The sequence below is a fragment of the Onychomys torridus genome, chromosome 7, assembly GCF_903995425.1.
Source record: "Onychomys torridus chromosome 7, mOncTor1.1, whole genome shotgun sequence".
Lineage (NCBI taxonomy): Eukaryota > Metazoa > Chordata > Mammalia > Rodentia > Cricetidae > Onychomys > Onychomys torridus.
The window spans coordinates 84999625-85022297 of NC_050449.1; the positions used below are offsets into that span (position 1 = coordinate 84999625).

The 22673-nt window shown below is 38.9% G+C and overlaps 1 pseudogene; it reads left to right on the forward strand.

Moving 5' to 3' along the window:
* Positions 1–1886: 1886 nt before the first annotated feature.
* The window catches only part of LOC118587633, a 28176-nt pseudogene continuing 7389 nt past the window's right edge, over positions 1887–22673 (forward strand).

Sequence of the window (22673 nt, forward strand, 5' to 3'; positions counted from 1 at the left end):
TTTTTTTGCCATGCTTATTTCTGTCCTCAGTTAAAGTATTGCTTTTGATATTTTCTGTGGGGCTGCTTTTGTGAGCGTGTATTCTCTAGTCTGTGTGGATCATGAACAGCTTCTCTTTCCCCTTTGCCAATCACAGACAGTTTCCTCAGACGTAGTAACCGAGGCTGTAAGTGTTGTGTTTCAGAACATGGAGTGCATTGCTCTAGCTATTCTGGCTTTCAAAGTTTCTATTGAGAAACCAGCTGGTATTCTCAAGGATTTTTATTTGTATGTAGTTCATGCTTTTTTTTTTCTCTTGTAGTTTTTCAACTCTTTATTTGTGCTGTTTAGTGTTTTCACCATGGGGAGTTTTGTTTTGTTTTGTTTATATTTCTGTTCACTTGGTGTTCTGTGTGTATCTTGTAGCAGAATGGGTAGGTCTTTCCTTAGTTTGGGAAAATTCTCTTCTATGCTCTTGTTGAAGATATGGTCTGTCCATTGACCTGGAATTCTTCTTCTTCATCTCTGCCTATAACTTCAATATTGTGGTTTTTTACTTGTCACACAGTTCCTGCATGTTCCTTTCCTGTGACAAAAAAAAAAAAAAAAAAAAAATGTGTAGTTAGAGTTTTCCTTCCTGGCCCACTCAGGACAAATCTCTCTTACCTACCAGTCCCACAGTCGCTCAGACCCAACCAAGAAAGCACACAGAAACTTACATTGTTTAGAAACTGTATGGCCGTGGCAGGCTGCTTGTTATCTGCTTCTTCTATCTTAAATTAACGCATGGCTTGTGGCTTACCAGTGTCTTTACATGTTGCTTTTCATGGCGGCGGCTGGCAGTGTCTCTCCCCAGCCTTCTACTTCCCAGAATTCTCTTTTCTCTTGTCCCGCCTATACTTCCTGCCTGGCCACTGGCCAATCAGAACTTTATTTACACAGAGCGATATCCACAGCACTTCCCCTTTTCTTTTTTTTTTAAGGAAGGTTTTAACTTTTACATAGTACAATTACATATAACAAAACAATTATCAAGCAAGAATTACAGTTACAATATTAAAGAAGATATCCTATCTACCTTATATTTGTGAGTCTAAGGTTTTATATCTAACTTATCTTTTATCATAACTGAGGAAATTATAACTATCTAGTCTTCAACCACATCAAAGACCTCAGAAGGATATAATATTACCTGAAAAACGGGAGAAGGATGCAAGCAACTTTCGGGAGTTTTGCAGGGTAGACAGAGACAGCTGGCAGTCTGGACAGTCACCTAATGTTCCTTTGTAAAGTTGGGGCATTTGTCTTCAGCCCACAGGGCTAGAGTCTCTCGGTCACTTCTCTCAGTGTCCTGTAGAATGTTTGGCAATTTCCTCTGCGAAGCAGGAACCTGAAGGACCATTTTGTCAAGCAAAGTTCAGTGGTCACCTTTCTATGGGTCCTGCATGTCCAGTTGATCGAGCAGTCCAGGCAAGAACAGTTTCTTGCCCAAATGGCTATTTTTGCCAAGGTGAAGATAAACTCCATATCAAGTGTCTTCAATGCCCATCCTCCTCTCTTCTTAGTGACAGTTTTCCGAGTTTTCCTTATAGCTGGTGTCCTGTCCCTGAAATAGTCTGGTTCCATTTGCTCCACAGAACTTTGCTGTGCTGCCACATTCCCATTCCCTCCACCAGTCTTCACACTTGGGGGTGCATCTTCATCCCAGGAAGTCCACTCCTCCACATCTGTCTGCTTAGGAACAGAGGAATCATCAACTGTGGTGGGCAAGGCTATTTGATCTCCAGTTAATTTCCTTCCTATGTCAGATCTGCATATTAATCTCTTTGGGAAGGAGAACAGCGTTGCTAGGCAGGCACAAACTTTAAAGAACCAAAACAGAGTGATGGCCATGGGGGGGGGGGGGCATGCCCGGGGCCAGGGACGCACTCTGTCACCAGGCGCTGCAGCTGCTGGCCGAGCTCTGTGCCCGAGGGGCCCTGGAGCACGACAGCTGCCAAGATTTCATCTACCACCTGCGGGACCGTACCAGACCCCGGTCTCCGTGACCCAGATATCTCTGTGAGCCTGCTAACCCTTGTGGTTACCGCCTGTGATCTTGCTCTCTTTGGTGTCTCTCTCTTCGTGTCTTGGAAACTGTGCTGGGTTCCATGGCGAGAGCGAGGCCTGTTCTCTGGTAGCAAAGACAACAACCAAGAGACTCTTAACTACACAGACACAGAGACCAATGAGCAGGAGAACAGTGAGGACTTCCTAGACCCACCCACACCCTGTCCTGACTCTTCCATGAAGATCAGCCACACTTCCCCTGACCTTCCTCCTCCCATCGTCATTGTCCAGTGACCTCTGCTTGTATAATTCTGGTTTAATTCTACCAATCCCAGTCAACTGTTCCTGCCTCTGAAGCTGCTGGATATTAAAGTCTGGGTTTGACAGGTTGAGTTGTCTTCGGATTGAGTTATTCCGAGCTGACGGCGTTGGCTCTGTGACTTGTCACTGCACACGGATGGCATGGGCACAGTTCAGAAGCAGTAAAGGGTAAGGTTTTCCGCTCTTGCTCTGACCTCGTGGTTTAACTCTGCAATCGGTTCTGTGTTTCTTATTTAACAAGCCAGATACATCTACAAAAATGTTTTCTTTGCTTGTGTCATCTAACTCCTCTAAGTTGTGTTTGAGTCCTTATAGTCTACCTTTATTCAATCCATTCTACTTGTAAGGATGTACCATCAGTTTTCTAATTCTGATGTTGACTTTTGTCAATTCAATCTTCATTTCAACTGGAGTTCACTTCAATATTTATATTGCTTTACTGAGTCTAGTGTTTAAATCCTGTATTGTCTTTGTCATTTCATCAGCCTGTGTTCATGTTTTCTTGGGCATCATTCAGGTGTTTTGCACCTCTCAGGCCATACTCCATCCCTAAGGGAAGTCGGGACAATAAATTCAACAGAAGCCACAGAGGAATGTTCCTTACAAACTTGGTCAGTTTGCTTTCTTGTAAACCCCACCTGCCTAGGGGTGGCAGAACCAATAGTGGGCTGAGCCTTCCCAAACCAATCATTAATCAAGAAATTCCCCACATACTTGACTACAGCAGGCATCTGGATGAAGACATTTCTCAATGAAGATCCCTCCCTCCCTAGATATGTCTGTTTGTGTCAAGTTGACAAAAAGCAAGCAAGATCTGCTTCAGGGTCCTAGGACAGATACATGTGGAACAGAGAATAGCAGGGAGAGTATGGAGGAAGATACCAGGAATTCACGAAGAGCATAAAAGGATGAGGCACACTATAAGGAGGAAATTAAAGTACAAATGTGCAAAAAACTGCAAGCTATTTTAAATTTGTTCTCCTAATATTTGTTTCATTTTTTAATCTCATCTGGTAGGGTGGGAGCTTTAGGGAACAATTAAGTTGGAAGGAAATTGTGAACATAAAATGTAAAGACACAAGATAGAGCTCAAACAATGCAAATGCAGCTAATCTTATGAAAGCACCTGAAGACTTCACTTTCAGTTCTATGCAGAGTTAATTAGAAGTGGCTGTAAACACCAGTTACATGTGTTGGGGTGGTAATTACATTTTTATGGGAGTTTAAATGTTCCACATTATATGTAGACTACAGCATGGCTGTTGCCAGTGTAATGGAGAGACTGACAAACTTACAGGTGAACAGTTGTTTCCAAAGCATGGAGCTTGAGGTCTTCAGGACCAAGGTTTACAGATGCTTTAATGTTATGAATGATGGAATGATGAAGAGATGCACAGCTAATCTTCCTTCCATTATGTGATACCAAGAATGAGGCACACCCCATCTGTATTTCTGAAGCCCTTTCCTTGTTTCCAATATAGCTGTTTTAAACAAAACACAAAAATATGTGATAATAAACTTAAGCCCTAGCTTTGTGACTTATTTCGTCAGGAACCATGTCTTATTTGTCATACGATATTTTCCAGAAATACTCATCAATTCTTTTTACGAAATAAGTATTCTTTCTAAAAATTAAGTGCAATAATTCTGTGTTGAAAAGGAAAATTCCACTGTTTACCCCTGATTTCCTTAGTACACAATAATTCCTGCTGAAGTTAAAATTTATTACAAGAATAAAAAAAAAAAACCTGAAGATCCTGTATTTGGAAATAGTATGAATTTTCCATTCATAATTAAAGCAAGAAGAAATATGTTTTTCTTTCAGGAGGTTTTATCTGTTAATTTTTTTCTCAAGACAGGATTTCTCTGTGCAACAGTCCTGGCTGTCCTGGAACTCACTTTGTGGACTAGGATAGCCTTGAATTCATTGAGCTCCACCTGCCTCTGCTTCCCAAGTATTGGGATTAAAGGCATGAGCCACCACTGCTGGGCCAATATCTGTTAATTTTATACTTCTCTTCTAGATAATATTTTTAAGAACTTTAGATCACAATAAAGTTCACTGGAAAATATCATACAAACTTATGTATCATCCCTCTTAAAGGTAAGAATAAAATACAGAAGCACATTCAAAGGATAATATTTATTCTATCAAATTTTTTCAAAATTTTAAAGTTCTAAACAATAAACAGAATAGAAATAAACGACTAAATAGGCATATTTGAGAGGAGACACAAGATTGTCATGATTTCATATTACTGCTTTATGGAAGATCAAATAATTATTTATAATACTAAGATTTTTTAATATACTCTGAACTATTTTTTTTGTAAATATTATGTATTGAAAGTTCAATATCAGTGATTCATTTAAAATGTACTGATACTACTAAAAATGCTGTAGGATAAATATTCAAACTAAGTATTCAGGAGACCCACATCAAAATCATGATTGATACTTCTGTAGAGATTTAAGGTGCTGAACAGACGCCCCAAATTCACTTCCTCCTCTACACAAAAATACCTAAAATAAAATGTATGACGTGTTTTGAGATGAGTGACTGTGGAAGAACACTGGAAATCAGCAAGTGAGTCATTACAACCTTGTCAGCTGTAGTAACCCTGACAACATAGAAAGCAAGGAGACAGAACAAAAAAAGAATCTTCCATTTACACTCATGGGCAGAGAAGGTAAAGACCTCCTTCACAGAATTAAGAATAAAAGAGAGTCCTGGCAGCACTATCTGCTCCGGTACTGGCCCATCTAGCTACTGTAACCATTTCCTTCACAGGAGTTGTCACCACATGAGTTACACATCATCCTTTATCCATACTCACTTGCCTGAGTTGCTAGTATCTCCAGTGTTGCATGGTCCCTAGAGACAACAAGTACATCTGACTGCACTAGAGTTTTCACCGTTTTGGAGGGTACAAAAAGGATGCCATACCAGCACTGTATAACAATTGATACTCCAAAGCCTATCTTGAAGAGGAAAGTTGTTATTAAGAATGCTACCCAAAAAATGGTGGATGGGGATAATCCATCCACCAGATAGGATTTAGAAAGTACAGAAAAGCAAGTAGACACAATACCTCCAAAAGAGTATAGTGATTCTCCAGCAACATCACAAAGAACCCAATGTAGGAAAAGTGATAAAGAATTTCAAAGAATGTAGGAAAATAGTCAATCTGATTAAAGGTGCAGGTAGACAGTAAAATACAATTAGGAAGGCAGTGTGCACCAGATTGGAATGAGAAATTGAGCAGAGATAGAAAGTATGACAGAACAAAATGGTGTCGATAAACAGACACCACTAAGTAGAAGCAGGAACTGCTAACATTAAAGCATTAAAGGCAGATCCTTTACAATAGTCTAGACAGATCAGTGGTCTGAGTGAGAATGTGTCCCTCCCCCGTCCCCCCCCCCAGGCTCAGATGTTGGAACACCCTGTTGGTGATGCTGTTCAGATAGGTTTATGAAGTTTAGAAGTGTGTCACTGAAGCCCAGCTTTGAGTTTTAAAAGGCTGCGTGGCATTCCCAGTTCACTCTGCTTGCTGCTCCAGCCACCATGTCTATATGCCACCATCTTTCCCACTGTGATGATGGTGGATGCCTCACTCTGGACAAGTGAGCCCAAAGCAACTTTCTTCTCTGAGTTACACGGGTAATACCTTACCTTATCACTGCAACATGGAAGTACCTAGTACTGAGTCCAAAAGGAAGAGGAAGAAGAAAGAAGAAAAGGAAAGAATTGAAGAGATCCTTCAAACTCACACCATTAAATGAAATGTCTTCATTTTTTTTTTTTTAATTCTGAAAGAAAAGGTTTAAAGATTAAGATTAAGGATATCTAAATCCTATTCAATGAAATAACAGAATCATTCTTATTTGGGTAGAAAGTCACAAATATTTTTAGCCAAGAAACCTGTAAGACCACAAAAAAACATGAATGAAAAAGATCTTTATTACACCATGTGACAGCCAAATCTTCAAAAGTGCAAGATAAAGAAAGGGTTCTCAAACATACACACACAAATACTGTCACACCAATTATATCTCCATTATATTAATACCAGAAAGACCACAAAGGCTTGGGAAATTTAAAGATGTATTATAAATCCTAAAGGAAAATAATTTTCACATAAGAATACTATCCTGAGCAAGAGTATCTTTCAGCAATAATTGGTTAAAAAAAAGCCTTTCAGAACAAAAACTGAGAACCCATGATCAGCAAAGTAAACTTACAACAGATACTTGAGAGCATCCTATATTCAGAAGCAAAAGAAAGTTAAACAACATCCCCAAAGCACTTGAAATATCCCACTAGGAGATAAGATGCACAAGATATAAATATAAAGTATCAATTGTTAGCTACACAACCGTCAAGCCACATATGACAACAATAGAAGGGAGAAGAATATTTTCATAATTAGAAGAAAATTACTCACAAAACAAGTTTTTACAGATAAATAATACATTGAATGTAAACAGATTAAATTCTGAAGTGAAAAGACACAGGCCGGATTAACAGATAAAAAAAATAACAAAACAATTATTACATATTGAGCAAGGAAAACCACATACAGGAAGTACAAGAATGGGAAATGACATTCTAAGAAAGTGTAACGCTGAAATATCTACATTTAGGTTTGACTTCTAGGTAGACTTTCAGATCAAACTTCAAGAAAACGCAAAAGACTACTAAATAATGTTCAATAGACCAGTTCAACAAGAAGATATAATGTACAAATTTATGTCCATCTAATATGGACATGCCCAACTTTATAAAATAACATCATTAAATCTAAAGGGAGAAATGCACTCTGGTGTAATATAATTGAGGGAGTTCAGCATCTTACTTTGATCAATATACAGGTCAGAACACTTTAGCAAAAAAATGTTAGACTTTACTGTAAATAGAAAAGACAGTCACTTATTACAGCCAGCAGCTATAACTTTCATTAGCATATGTAACTGTCTCTAGACTAGAGCATATATTAGGTCATAAACAGAACTTAAGACACTCAACAAATTTCTTAACACATCCAGGATTTTTTATCACAATGTATAAAACTAAAAATCAACAATAAAATAAAAAGTTTGAAATTACACAAACATATGATAACTGAACACTATAATTTTTAAAGAACAATTGGTCATAAAATATAAAAATTTAATGTTTAAAAGTTCTCCAAACAAATGAAAATACATTTCAAAACTTACAGGATACAGCAACTTCCTACTGAGGGAGGTTTATTGTTGTAACTTCCTGTTTCAAAAATAGATTCCAGATAAAGAACAAAATGAATGCATTTCAAAGAACTAGATAACAAAGAATAAATCAAATCCCAAGTAAGTAACAGGAAAGAAATAACAGATAAAAGCAAAAACACAAGAAATAGACACTAAAAATAAAATATGAATTTAAAAACTAGGCTTTTGTAAAAACAAACACAATTGGCAAAACTTTAGCCAGACTCATAAGACAAAAGAAGAGAAAGTCTCAGAATGGATACATACCCTATCACTAACCCAGAAGCTATGGCCAATTGAAAGCTACTTGCAAGTGAAAATCTAGTTTTCCACAACTGAGTCTCACTAGGGAAACAAACTACTCTTAAGGGTTGGTTGCATGCCCAGCAGTGGATGGCCAACAAAAACAATCCCAGTGGTGTCTTATCTTGTCCCATAATATTGTGTCAGGGCTATTTTTAAAAACATTCTTTTTTTGTGTTTTATTTTATTTTATATGCTACTTTATTATATATTATATGTACATATATGCTCATCTCTTTGTTTTACCCTATAAGTCATTTTTATATATTATGGCTTCTGGTTTAGCGCTTTTATGGGATTCCTGAGTGACTGTTTCCTGTGCCTTTTCTTGGGCTCTTTTCCTTCTGTATGTTTGTTTCGTCCTATTCCCATGCATTGGTTTTTGTTTTACCCTATTTTATTCTATTGTTATCCCTTAGAAACCTGTTTGTTTTCTAATGGAAGACAGAAAAGGGGAGGACCTAGAAAAATGGAGCTGGGAGGAACTGGAAGAGATACTAAAATAAGTGGAAAAAAAGTTTCAAATTAATAAAATTAAACATGAAAATGTAGACATTGAAACTAATACCACACAAATAAAAAAGATCAACTATTAGGTATTGTTACAAATACCTGTGTGCTGACAAATTGGAAAATCTAGAAGAGATGGATAAAATTCTGGATATATTTGACCTATAAAAATCAAACAAAGAGGACATAAACATCTAAATAGACCTGTAGCAATAGTAGGTTGAACCATTTCCTTGGCAAGGAAGAACTAAGGACAGATGGTTACAAGGCAAATTTCCTAAACCTTTCGAAATAAAGGTTATTCTTGAGAATTTTGTACATGTTTATAATGAAATGTGATCATATGTTAGTGTCTCTTAAAAAATAACAGAAGTTCTTAAGCAGAAATCTGAGAGAGATAAAAATCCCTCCCATCTAATTCTATTGGGCTAGCCTCACTCCCAATATTCAGCCAGAGAACACCAATCAAAACCACAGTGAAATGTTACCATACCAGGGCAAAAGGAGTTCTTATGCAGAAGGCTGAAGATGGTAGGTGTGATGAGGATGTACACAGAGGGGAAACCTTGAACGTTCTTATGTGTGGATGTAATTTTGTATAGTCATTGTGGAAAATAAGATAGAAGTTTCTTAAATTTTTCCAAAATATTCAAAAGTTAAGCAAATTTCAAAAGTTAAATTCCTAACATTTAATCAAAAAAAGGACCAAAAGTTTAACTTACAGTTTTTAAAGGTCACCTGTGGCAGAATCCTGTGCTGTTATTCCCTCTGGGGCGGGGCCAAGTAGGCACAGAGTCAACGACACAGACTCTGGGAGAATGTGGAAACAAGCTCAGTTTATTCAGAAGAGGCAAGCCTTGTACACGCTCCACCCCACCCTGGGGGAAGGTCTGATGAACATGCATCTGCTGGTGTGACATGGCTGCCTCTCATTGGTCATCTCCAGATCATGTCTCAGCTGCTGTTGCTAGGCTCTTAGGCAGACCCAGATTGGCTCTCAGAAAATATCTTTTTCACTGGTTTGGGCCAGCTGGGTCAAGCCTGTTAGGGATGAGTCATCCCAAAGTTTAAAATGGTAACCTATAGATAGCCAATGTAAACACATTGTTCTTCATCCATGCTAGTGTGTTTTTTCAAGCACCAGTTTACTGTTATTTCCAAGCATTAGACCAGTGGTCTTTTAAAATTGTTTCCTGAATCATTTCATAGTTCTTGATTATGAAAAAACATAAAAGTTATTTTCCCACTGAAAGCCAACTGTTCATCTCAGAAAAAATTATGTTTGGTAATTTATTTACATCTATTCCCTGGGTATAAATGAAATAAACCCCACAGAAATAGGAATTATTTAATGCTGAGTAATATAATTTATTACTCCCATCTGATTCTGAGTAATAGTGACTAGATCAGGAAATGACTAGCCTGGCTGCACCTATTAGGATCTGTGTAAATATGGGCTAAAAAACAAGGGCAATTTGAAAATGTCTAAGCTTGATTCTTCTGACTTAATTAATATCAGTGCATTTACAACCACTGAATTCTATACCATATGACAAAGTACAAAATAAAAATAAGCTAATAGATAAGAGAAAGGAGAGAGTGCTCATATGTGCTCTCCACTGAAGGGCCTAGGAATATGAAAAAAATTGGATGCTTTTAGTCTGTATATGTATTCTGAGTATATTAGGACTGGTAGCCACTTTGACCCTTTACCCTGCATTCACCAGTGCAGGGTAAAAGCAATTTGAATGATCCCACGACTATGTAAACATTTTAAACTAACACCTTCTAATCAGAAGTAGTAAGTCCTGGGTCCCTCTCCATCTCAGAAGAGCCTGGAGAGTGCTAGCTCAAGTCAAGACATCAAGATGCCCAAAATGCCATAAATTCCAAAGTGTACTTTCTTCCCTCTGTATAACCTTTGTCTGTAAAAAGGAGCTTGTAGCTTTTCCTCGGGGCTACAGAGTCAAATTATTCTCTGTAGCCCTGACTAGTTAGAATTTTTTCCCACGGTGTTTTTTTTTTTTTGTTTTTTTTTTTTTTTTTTTTTTTTTTTTTTTTTTTTTTTTTAATAAACATTGCTTCTGATTTTTAGATTCCAGTTATTTGCACAATTGTAGGACCCATCACACCATGGGAGGAGTTAATGAATCCACTGAGGACAGAAAATCAGAAGGCAGAGGCAATGTTTAAACATAATCCTAACATCAAGGAAGATTAAGCAGATCTCAGGCATGACCTCTTTACATTTATGGCAAATGCAATGACATAAGCATTGCAAAATCTAATTCCTATGATTTTACCCAAAAGAAAGATTGGAGGTAGCGTCATTCAAATCGATGCTGCAGAATTTCCAAGTAGTAAATGCCCTTTGTGCATCTTTCTAAAGGTATAAGCACATTCCTTAAGATGCTATATGGTGATATATTGTGTACCCTGTGGTGATATTTTATGTGTGCTGAAGTATGATGATATTTTATTTGTATGTTAATAAATGAAGCTTGCCTGGAGATTAGAGGACATAGATAGCCATCCGAAAACAGAAGTCAGGTGGTGGTAGCACGTGCCCTTAATCCGATCACATGGCAGGCAGAGTCTCTGTGTGGTCAAGGACACAGCCAAGTGCGGTGACACACGCCTTCAATCCCAATATCAACCATAGAGCCCTAGAGATCTGTACAGACAGTGACGAGGAAGTGAGGTGGCTAGGCTAAGAGCCAATGAGAAGGCAGAACAGCAGGCAATAAAGGCTCAGGTTAGACAGGAAGAAGCTAGTTCTCTTGGGAAGCTATGGCAGATCATTGGACAGAGCCAGCCACTAGATTAAATATAGATGCCAGGCAGTGGTGGCACACACCTTTAATCCTAGCACTCAGAAGTCTGGATCTCTGTGAGTTCAAAGCCACCCTGGATTACATGAGATTGACTTAGTCTAGGAGAGAAAACAGAGCCAGGCAGTGGTGGCACACACCTTTAATCCCAGTACTGGGAATCACACATGCTTTTAACCCCAGAAGGTAATGGCTGGGCTGAGAAAGGTATATAAGGTGTGAAGAGACAGGAACAAAAGGCTTTTTGGAAGAAATGCCCCTTTCAACTAGAGGCTTTTTCAGCTGGAGCTTTTCAGATGGGAACTCAGAGGGTTTCAGAGGATTCATGGAGTTGGCAAGATGAGACAGGGCAATGGATTGTTCCTTTGTCTGTCTGATCTTTCAGCATTTACCCCAATAACAGGCTCACAGGTTTTTTAATTAAAAGACCATTTTAAGATTCGTGTTACAATATAATTTAATTTTTCCATGGGGAAAAGATCTGATTTAATGTAGAGCAAATACCTCATTTCAAAACATGCATGGGTGAAAAATAGTAAGGATGTAAGAAAAGAACGAAACCTTAAGCACATCTTTCTGCAATAATTATGCCAGTGATGACAGTCACCAAGTACTTCTGCTGGTTCAGGAAATACACTAAGCACTCTATCTTCATTCTAATATCTTTATACTTCATTATCAGTGCTAAAGAAATGAGATCACAGTGAAAGAATCTGAGGTAGAATGGTAGAACCAGTTCAATCCTGTACAAAATGGAGAGTTAAAATTTACACTGAGCCATCTAGTGGTCAGGAATCATATTTACATTTATAAAAACAGTGGCATTTAAAATATCTCCTGTGTGTGTGTGTGTGTGTGTGTGTGTGTGTGTGTGTGTGTGTGTGTGTGTGTGCACCTGTGTGTACGTACACATGCATGTATGAGAGTGAAGGTTCCTGAAGAAACCAGAAGAGGATGCTTAATCCCTTGGATCCATAGTCACAGGCCTTCCGCAGGCGCTAGGAATTGCATGTGGGTCTTCTTCAAGAGCATTAGGAACTATTAACCAAGAAGCCATCTTTCCTACCCCAAGTCTGAAATATTTTAAACACAACTGTGTTGATTCATTGAAACTCTTCCCTCTGTATATGTAATATTCACCCCAAACATAGGTAATAAAGTATAACTCTCTACAACTGTCAAGTATTTCCAATTGGTGGGAATTATAATCAATCCTTATAAAATATATATTTGTGCATATTTCTTAGTTCATGCATGCATATGCGTGCATAATAAGCAGTATAGTACAAATGGAATAGAAGCTTCAAAAACATAGAAAAGTTTCCAGACCCTGGAGATATGGAGTAGGTATTTGCTCAATGTAATAGAGGTAATCACCCAGGAGCTCTTTAAGGATGCCAGAAACAAGTAAGAGGCAGATAAATGGAGGAGCTCAAGGTGTTTTATAGGCTTCCTCCTTGAATATTTACCCTAAGATTGAGTTTGGTCCCTAGCTTTAAAAAAAAAAAAAGACATAGGAATCTAGGGCCCATGTTCAAGGGCAGAGTAAAAAGAAAACCTGTAGACAACCATGCCCTGGAGAACACAGCACACTGAACTGAAAAATGCACGTCAGAAGTGCTGTGATGGAGTGGACTAGAAATGAGGGGTAGCTTGTAAGATAGTCTGCCTGCAAAAACAAAACAAATCCCTATCACAGGTTCAAGGAAACAACACAGATATGGGAAGAACTAGCCACAACCAGCTTCATATAGAGTTCTTACCCAACTGTGAGTACAACAGTAGATCGTGGGTTAGTTGGCTAAATATTTACAAAACTAGCAAGCAAACCAAAGACATTAGATAAAGAGCTGTTCTTCACAGCCTGTAACTCTCTCACCAGCTTACTACGGAGTCAGGAAAGGCCTCTCTGACCCACTGCGCTTTCTCACTAGTCTCAGTTGCTCCTTCTCTCCCTGATGTAGAACAAGCAAAGGCTAGAACAAGAAAGTTACTTGATACTGAACAGCTCTCTCACCAAGTGAATGAGGGTGATGCACGCACTCGGAGTGAAAATAAACCTCTCAACTCACCCACTTTCCCAAATTGATACCTCCCTTTAAGGTATTCAATGATTATGTTAGACCCAAAGTTTATTAATGTTTCTCTTTAAGGTATTTGATTTACTGTTTGTGTTGGAGACACAATAATCCTCTGGCTTCAGCTGAGCATGTGCCAGGACTATCGTTTGTGGGTAGGACTGAAAGTCTTGGATTTCAGTTTACTCTTCTGTCCACATAAATTTTACTCCGAGAAACAAAACTTTCTTTCTAAGCATTTGTAAAAACAAAATTTGGAATATGAAAATACAATATTGCTAGTTAAACTGCTTGCACTTGCTTTGGCTTTTAAATTTTCTGTCACTTGACACAGTCCTATAGAATTTGCATATGTGCATGCATAATCCACACATACATTATATGTTATGTGTGTGTAAATATTAACCTTGTGTTACGATTTGAATGTGAAATCTCTTTCACAGGTTGATGTGTTTCAACACTTGGTACCTAGCCGGTGGGACTGTTTGGGAAGGTTCTGGAATCTTTAGGAGGCAGAGCATGGCTGGAGGAAGTACATTGCTGGGGTGGGCTTTGCAATTTTATAGCCTGGCTGCACATGACTGTTCTCTTTTGCTCTGTTTCCTGTGTGCCAATCACCATCAGATTGGCCTCTTGCTCCTGCCTTCCTTCCAGGACAGACTGTATCACCACTGGAACTCTAAGCCAGAATAAACACTTTCTTCTCTAAGTTCCTTCTAGTTATGATACTGTATCAAGAGTGTTTCTGAACATCTCCTTTGTATTCTCAAATCCCCATAATTTTCCAGTCTTTCAAACTCCTGCCTTAATATGAATTAGGAGGTCAACTTTGTCAGTTTCTTCTTCCTCCTTGTGGAAAAGGGACACGGGGATTAAATGGATCAGCCACAAAGGGGATTTGTGGTTTCTGATGGAATGATTTCAACAAATGTGTCTCCGTGAATGTTAAATCTATATTGGGTGTGATGGTTCTCTCTCCTAGCACTTCAGATGATAGAAGAGTGCATATGCTGATCAAATTGTGATGTGAAATTCTGTGTATCACTCTTATGGCAAATTATATAGCATATATTTGTTATTTTTTTAGTAAAGTATAGATGCTTCTGTGTCTTTTTGGCATTTTAAAAAATATAAGAATGGGGATGCAATTAAATTTGTCTAATTGTTTAATTAATTCAACTATAACACAGTCCAATCATTTCTCCAACTATGTGATGCTATGTCTTGGAATAGATCCATTAAATTAGTCAGAGTTCTCTAGAGGAAAGAACAGTGGGAAATATGTAGCTAGAGATATGAGGCTGGGCTGGTGAGATGGTTTGGTCCCTAGGGCACATATGCTGAAGAGAGAGATTATCAAAAGCTCTCCTCTGAAATTCACATATGCCCCTTGGTATGTGCACATGTTCACACATGCACACATGTGTGTACACCCAAGTACCCATATATGCATCCATACTACATTAAAAATAAGTAAATATAATTTTAAAAAGAATATAAAGTTATAATTGTTTTTACACAAAGTTTAAGAGTCAAAGTTAATTCCAAAGTGGAAATCAAAAGCAGTCCACTGTGTAAATCAATCCAAGAATCAGAAGAACCAGTGAAACAGAGTCCATTTTGGATCTACAGGCCCCAGAATCAGGAACATTATGAGCAGAACACTCATTTTCTAACCCAAGAAAAACAGCAGAGATTTCTCTTCTCTACTATTCACTGTCTCAAAAGAGTAGAGAAAGCCTACTACATAGGGTAGGGAAAACCTAGTTACTCAGTCCACAGATTCAAATGCTCATCTCAGTTTGAAATATTTTCTAGACATATCCAGACTAAAGTCTGGTTTGAGTATGCTGTGGTCATTATTTTTTTTTAAGATTTATGTATGTATGTATGTATGTATGTATGTATGTATGTATGTATGTATTTATTTATTATGTATACAGTATTCTGCCTGCAGGCCAGAAGAGGGCATCAGATCTCATTACAAGTGGTTGTGAGCCACCATGTGGTGCTGGGAATTGAATTCAGGACCTCTGGAAGAGCAGTCGGTGCTCTTCACCACTGAGCCATCTCTCCAGCCCCGGTGTGGCCATTATTAAGTTAACACATAAAGTTGACCACCATGAGTCATACATCAACTTTTAACTGTACTTACTTAAAAAAAAAATGTAAGGTTAGTTTTCTCACCATGACACAAGCTAGGGTCACCTGAAAATAGGACTTTAATGAAAAGAATTGTCTCTCCTAGACTGGCCTGTGGGTATGTGTGTCCAGCATTTATTATTGATTGATTGACTGGTAGAACTGGGAGGACTTGAACCACTGTGGGTTGGTAACACACCTGTGCAGGTATGCCTGGAATGTATGAGAAAGGTAGCAGAGAAGGCCAGGTACAGTAAGCCAGGAAGCAGTTTTCCTCCATGTTTCCTGCCTCTACCAGAGTTTTGCTTCAGTGATGGTCTTGACTTCCCTCAATGATGGTCTGTGATCAGGACGTGTAGAACAAACAACCCCTTTCTTCCACACGTTTTTCTTGGTCATGTTGTTTATCACAGCCTCAGAAAAAGTAAACTATGATGGGCAATGTTACTAGAGAACAGCATATTGATGTGATGAATCTGACCAGGCTTTTATGCTTTGGTATGTTTTATGGGGGAAAAAAAGTAGAGAATTCTAGAGCTTTAGTCTGGAAAAGCCCTTGGGAATTCCGAGCTTAGATCACTACAGATGGTAGAAGCCTGGATTAGGAAGTTTCAGAGGAAATATTTAGAATCCCTCAAAGACTATGTGAGCTGAAGGTCATGTGATAATTTGAAATAAGAATCTGTAGTTTCTGGTAAGCTAGTATCTAATTGACTATGATTAAAAAGTGACCAGAATAACTGTAGTGAAATCTTTGCTTTACTGGGACAATTGATGCTGATTATCTGGGGCTAAAAAATCAACTGTGATTAATAAGAGACCAACATTACTAAGGTGAAATCCTCTGGGAAGTATTTCTTCAAGGTCAGTACACAGACTCTGTGGTTCATGGAGGGTCCCAAGGATGCATTTCAAGCTGGAAGTTGAATCTGATAATGTGTAAGAGTCTCCCACATGGTCTTGTTTTGAAAGGTGTGAAGGGGTCATGAAGAAATGCTGAGGCTTGCTGGGTGGTGGTAGCGCACGCCTTTAATCCAGCACTTGGGAGGTGGAGCCAGGCAGATCTCTGTGAGTTCAAGGCCAGCCTGGGCTACGAAGTGAGTTCCAGGAAAGGTGCAAAGCTACACAGAGAAACCCTGTCTTGAAGAAAAAAAAAAAAGAAAAGAAAAGAAAAGAAAAAAAGAAAAGCTGAGGCTTGGCACTGTTGGAGGCTGAGAAGTCATTAGTAAAGATACATTCTCAGCTGCAGTGGAGACACTAGCGTATTGGAAACTGTAGAACATGCACCAAAGACAGAGGCAGGTGTGGAATGGTGTGAACTTGAGCCTACAAGGCAAGCTGTGTGCTGCAGACTTGAGAGTAGGAGTGGTGGGCCTACCTTTAGAGCCCATAAGATCTTGAATGAGTCCCAGAGGACTGGGCTTTGTATTGTGATATTAACATTAGATCTTGAGGACAAACAAACAAACAAACAAACAAAAAACCCACAGTTGATCAGTGATGCATTTGTGTGTCAAGTTTACAAGGGGACAACTGTGCTAGAAAGTTTGTGTCAACTTGACACAATAGAGTTACCTGTGGAGAAAGCCTCTATCGGGAACTGCTTCCATGGAACTGGCCTATGGGAATGTTTGAGGGGACATTTACAAATTGCTAATTGATGAAGGAGTTCTAAGCCACTCTGGATGGTGTCATCCATTGCAGGTAGGCCTAGGCTATATAAGAAATGTATCTGAGCAAGCCAGAAAAAAGAACAAACAAAACCAAAACACAACCATAAAAATTTCAAAAAAAAGTCAGTAAACAGCTTTCTTCCTTGCTTCCTGCTTGAATTTTCCCTCTGTCTTCCATCAACAATGGGCTGGCATCAGGACACTTAAGGCAAATAGACTCTTCCCCAAGTTGCTTATGATCATGTTGTTTATAACAACAACAGAAAGCCAACTAAAACAGTGATAAAGCAGCTACCCAAGTAAAACTGGAAAAGCACTCATCCTTTCCTACAAGTGTGTAAATTCCTTCATCGATTCTTATCTACTTGATATGTGATAACCTAAGTACTATGGCATCCAAGAAAATGCTCCAACACTATGATATATAATAAGTGCATCATAAGTTACAAGCTAAGAGGTTAAGAGAGAAAAGAAAGCATACGCACACAAACCCCTAACAAAACAAGGAGGAAGTAACTATAGTGTTACAGCATTCTATCATGTGGTCATTACTGGTATATGTATCTTCCTCAGCTCTGTATTCTCATTTTCTCTGAGAAGCAACCTAAAGGTCAATTAGCACCAGAATTTATATCATTTTTATTAGTTTCCATTCATTGACATAGAGCCATTGTACACAGTGACAAGTTTTATAATGACCATTTCTTCCATGTATAACATATGCTTCAACCATGTACAGCCTCATGCATTTTTATTTTCTCTCTCTCTATATATGTATAATTGTTATAATTATGTAAAATATAGGAAAGTGGTTTGTGTATGTGTGTGTGTGTGTGTGTATGTGTGTGTGGTGAGAACTGAAAATTTATCCTATAGGTTTTTTTTTGCCAGAAGTTACTCTTACTCATTAACCTGTAGCTTAAGGTTTAAGGTTTAAAAAGTAGGAAGAAAGTAAGCAAGCATGCAAGTGAACACTGTTTAGAATCCATTCAGTTTTCTTCTGGGGATTTCTTTGCAGAAGGGAATGGGCCCTGAGAACAGAACAGGTAAACATTATGAGAACTTGAGGCAGGTATTTAATTAGACAGATCTGGATGTGCAGCCATGTCAGACCTTCTCAAATTGGCTGCTTCAGTTGAAGTACAGACACAATCACAGTGGAGTTCCATTCTTGCTATCCTGCTAGTCCATGCATCCCAGGAGTCCAATACTAATGTTGAGAACTGAGTCAACAGCTTCCTTTAGATGTGTGGATTGTGAAGGCTGTAGTTTTTGGCTTGGCTGCCAGTTGGGGTTTTAGGTTCATGGTGCTCCTTCTTGAGTTTCCTCCCATTGGATCTACTCTCCAAAGGTTCCTTAAAAGAGGTGTCACCATCATGGGCTGGCCAACAGCTTCCAATAAATGGCACATGGATGATGATTGACTCCCAAGTCTAGACTACATGGAAAATGTGACCATAGAGTTCTAGAGCTCATATGAGGTCTTCTCCAGAACTCTCTCAACTGTGCTTTAGAACAGTGTTTTTCTCTGTTGTTTGGTTCTGGTTTCCTTTCCTCCCTATAGTATCAAATTGTTAACTTGTCCCTTCTCATGTATATCTGTTATGTTTTTTCAAGGCTATCGTTTCAATATTTTTTTGCACAATGGGAATTTGAATGCTCAGCATTGATGAGTTATAAATGGTGTCATGAAGTCACCCTTCTCTCCAGAGTCCCCCCTTGCCTGCCAAGCAAACTTAAAAAAATGTGAAAACTCCTTACAAAGGGCTTCTGGGGGGTAAACTGTGTCCTGTTGTGCTACTGGAGAGCTGTCTATTCTTTGGATATCTCGCTGGGGAAGCCTGCCAAATTCACAGCCCAAATCAGGGGTTTCTCTTGTTCTTCTCCTCCTTTCTCCAGCATCTCACAAAGCTTCTCCCTTTCTGGAGTTTCCACCTCCATCTAAGCTATAGCTATCTAAAACAGCTTCCTGGTGTCTGAATGCCCCGGCCAGCGGGGTTTCAACGGGGGCGACCCAACTGTGGGAGCGAATGAGAGACAAGAGAGATGACAGCAAGACAGTATTCTGATCAAGCCACCAATCTTTATTTTTCGCTGCATGACTTGTATAGCATAAGAGGGGAAGGGGCAGGAAGGAGGGAAGGGGAAGGGACATGGAAGGGGTGCAGAACGTGGGAGACATGCAGGTCCTGCAACTGCAGGAAGTCGGCTGAGGTTACTGGTCAGGGGCCATTTGTTCTGTTGCTAGGCTACCTGACCATGGAATGCTCTTTACATTCGGTTGCCATGGCACCTGACTGTGGAATGTTCTTATCTTTGGGAGCCTCCGGTTAGTAAACAGGTGTTACTACTCTGGGGAAGGGCCGTGGGCTTATGACTTGTTCTCTGGCTTAGCTAGTACTTTCCATGGTTCATGTTTGGTTCCTGAAATCTTGGTCCCTAACATCTGAAAACTTCATTTTGGAAACATTTTCTTTCTCCTGGAAGTTAATTGTAGGCTACTTAAGTGCAAATTATCTTCTTGGTAATTGTTTCTCTTCACTGTGCAACAAATATAATCACATCATCAATCATCTGTCAATGTTCATTTATTTAGAAGGAATTGACTATAAAAGCTATGTTTATGAGGCGATTATATATTTTCTTTTAGCTAAGTCCTACTTTTAATGCCACATGGATTTCCTCATCTGTGTTGACTTAAATGCACTGCCTATTCTGAGTACTGGGCTTCCTGCAGCCGTCAGTGACATTACATTATGGAGCCTAAAAACTGCTCCTCTATGAACTATAAAAATAAGCCTGTGAAACTTAATTGCAGTCATATATATTACTGCATTTTGAACTTTAATATTTGGAATAGAGAATTCTTTATTTTCAAGTGAGTCACTCTGGGCATTTGGGAGGTGGCATTCCTGGCTTCTACTCATGACAATTCAGTGCCACCCTTCTCATGAGTTGTAGAAAATAGAGAAATGACTCCAGACCTTGACAAATATTCCCACAGTGGAAAACCTTCCCCTGTTCTATACATATAATAAAAGTCATTGCTAGATTTCCAAGTTAATCTTTTTTTGCAGGATGCTTTGGTCCTAGAAATAGTAGCTTACGTCTTTTGCTTTGGTTTTCTCATTAGCACCCTTTTCCATGAACTCATGCCAAAATCTTCATATAAATAACTCCAGTCATTCATAATTTTATCTCACATATTTTACATTCAAGGTTGAGTGGTAAGAGTGTTGTGTTAACTTTTTCCAGGGAGGCATGAACAGATGTCTTCTCACTCAAGACAGGGTACCATTAACATACCAAAGTAACGACTCCACCAAAGTCCAATTTGAGGATCTCTACAGGAGTGTGGGTGAAAGGTTACATATAGGAGCGTAGATGTCTCTTAGGCAATGGCAGCATGGTTGAGTGATAACTCACAAATGGTGCATCCCCACAGCTCTCAGAAAAACTTGCAGACAGAGCAAATGGTAAGAGATTCTCTCCACAGCAGCTTTAATAACTGAGCCTAAGGGAGGGGCCTTGTGACTGTTGTACACTTCAGCTTTCTCTGATCAGTGAAATTTGTTTATTTCCTGGAACTTAAGATTTCTCCTTTTTCCTCCAGATGGGAATGTTTCAATTTGGGGGAAATAGCTACAGAGCTGAAGGAAAAGCTGTCTGCTGACTTTATTCATAGCCAGAATCCTCAAAAATAGCAGAAGACATGGAAATTCCACATATTTTGTTGAAATAGCTTTAAGAAATACTAATCACACTTTAAAGTTCATAGATACTAGAGTCAGAAATGCCAACTTATACATAGTTAGGGTAATTCCAAAAGGACTGGTCATTCCTTTTTTCTGTTCAGTAACAACCTATTTGGCTCGCCCCTGTTTCGGGAACTTCTGGACATCCTGGTGACTCAGGACCTCAGGCTGGCTGCCCAGTCCTACCACCCATCTATGCAGATGAAGGTCCAGCTTCTTTATTATCCAAAGTCAGCCAGAATCTCACCAGCCAGGTGGACCTGCTGTGACCCATGGATTCCCACACCTCCTCTGAGTTACCACCTGGATTGGAATATTTAATTCAGGTAAGTTCAAATGGATAAAGTGTTCATAAACAAGACCATGCTTCAAATTTTACTTATGGATAGGCAATCACTGTGGTTCATAAAAGTTAGAGACAGTAGGCAAGGCACGCCTTTAATCCCAGCACTCAGAAGGCAGAGCCAGGCGAATCTCTGTGAGTTCGAGGCCAGCCTGGTCTACAAAGTGAGTTCCAGGAAAGGTGCAAAACTACACAGAGAAACCCTGTCTCGAAAAGCAAAAGCAAAAACAAAAGTTAGAGACAGTAAACATATTTTTTGACAAAGGGTGCTACTTGATGCCACTGTCTGGCCTGGGACTCACTGTTTTGAATTTCCCACATTAATAGTAAATTAATTCAATAGATATATTTTAATGAAAGAGTTGTTAAATATGGTTTTATTAAAAATAAACAATTATGAGAATTTGATACTGATAAATGTTGGCAGCTGATAAGTAATAAAAACATGAATCCAAGTTTGGTTGACTAAAACATCTGAAATTCTTCATTTTCTTTTCACCATGACAGGTAGATCACATTATGATTCATCAGCAGTTTGAGGTTGTGGAAGGTGTGTATTTTGTTCCATTCATCATATTTCTAGAAAGACAATGAAAGTAAGGGCATACTGAGCACCACAAATATAGCATTCTGGATGACGCAGGATGACAAGATTTATTGCTTACAATGTCTTTCCTCGTAGTCTTCAAACAAGTAGTTGTATCTAGAAATTTTTCATTTCTGTAGATTAGAGATCTCTTGGTAAATATTATGATCGTCAACTGTCCGCATGATACAAATACAAGTTTGACAAAGAACACCCCAAACTTACCCTTGCTCCTATATCTATAAATCACCCCCACATTTTACCACCCTACTTGGTTCCTTAGCTGCTGTCTGCCAAGTTGTGACCAGTGTGAGGCTTGCACAGAGCCTCGTCAATGGTTCACGTCACCCAGTGAATGGTCTTTTGGAATTAGGATGGAGGTGCTCTGTAAAATCGCTATTAATGCCCTGCTGGAGCATGAAATCCAGGTTTTATAGGGCTCCTTAGCACTTTCTAGCTCAGCACAGAGCCCTGTTGTGTTGAAGATGCTGTGCAGAGCATGGGCCAGGTGCCTACAGATGTCTTCATAGGTCCAGTGTCTCCAGTTGCAAGAAAGAACTGAAGAAGCTACTAAAAAATCATGATGACTGCCAAGGTGAGGGAGATCATAGAAACATGTAAGAACTACTGTGTCTCCTTCTATCTACCAGAGCATGATAAAAAAACTTAACTGAAATCTAGAGTACATCTTTTAAATTCATAGTCACTTGTCTACAAAGTTCCTTTTCATTGGAAAAAATGAGAACATGCATTGTGTGGCACACTTCTGGACTTTATTAAAATACATAGGTTGTCTTATTTTATTTAAATTGCCTTTCATGTACGTTATTAAATATTAAAATATTTTGGG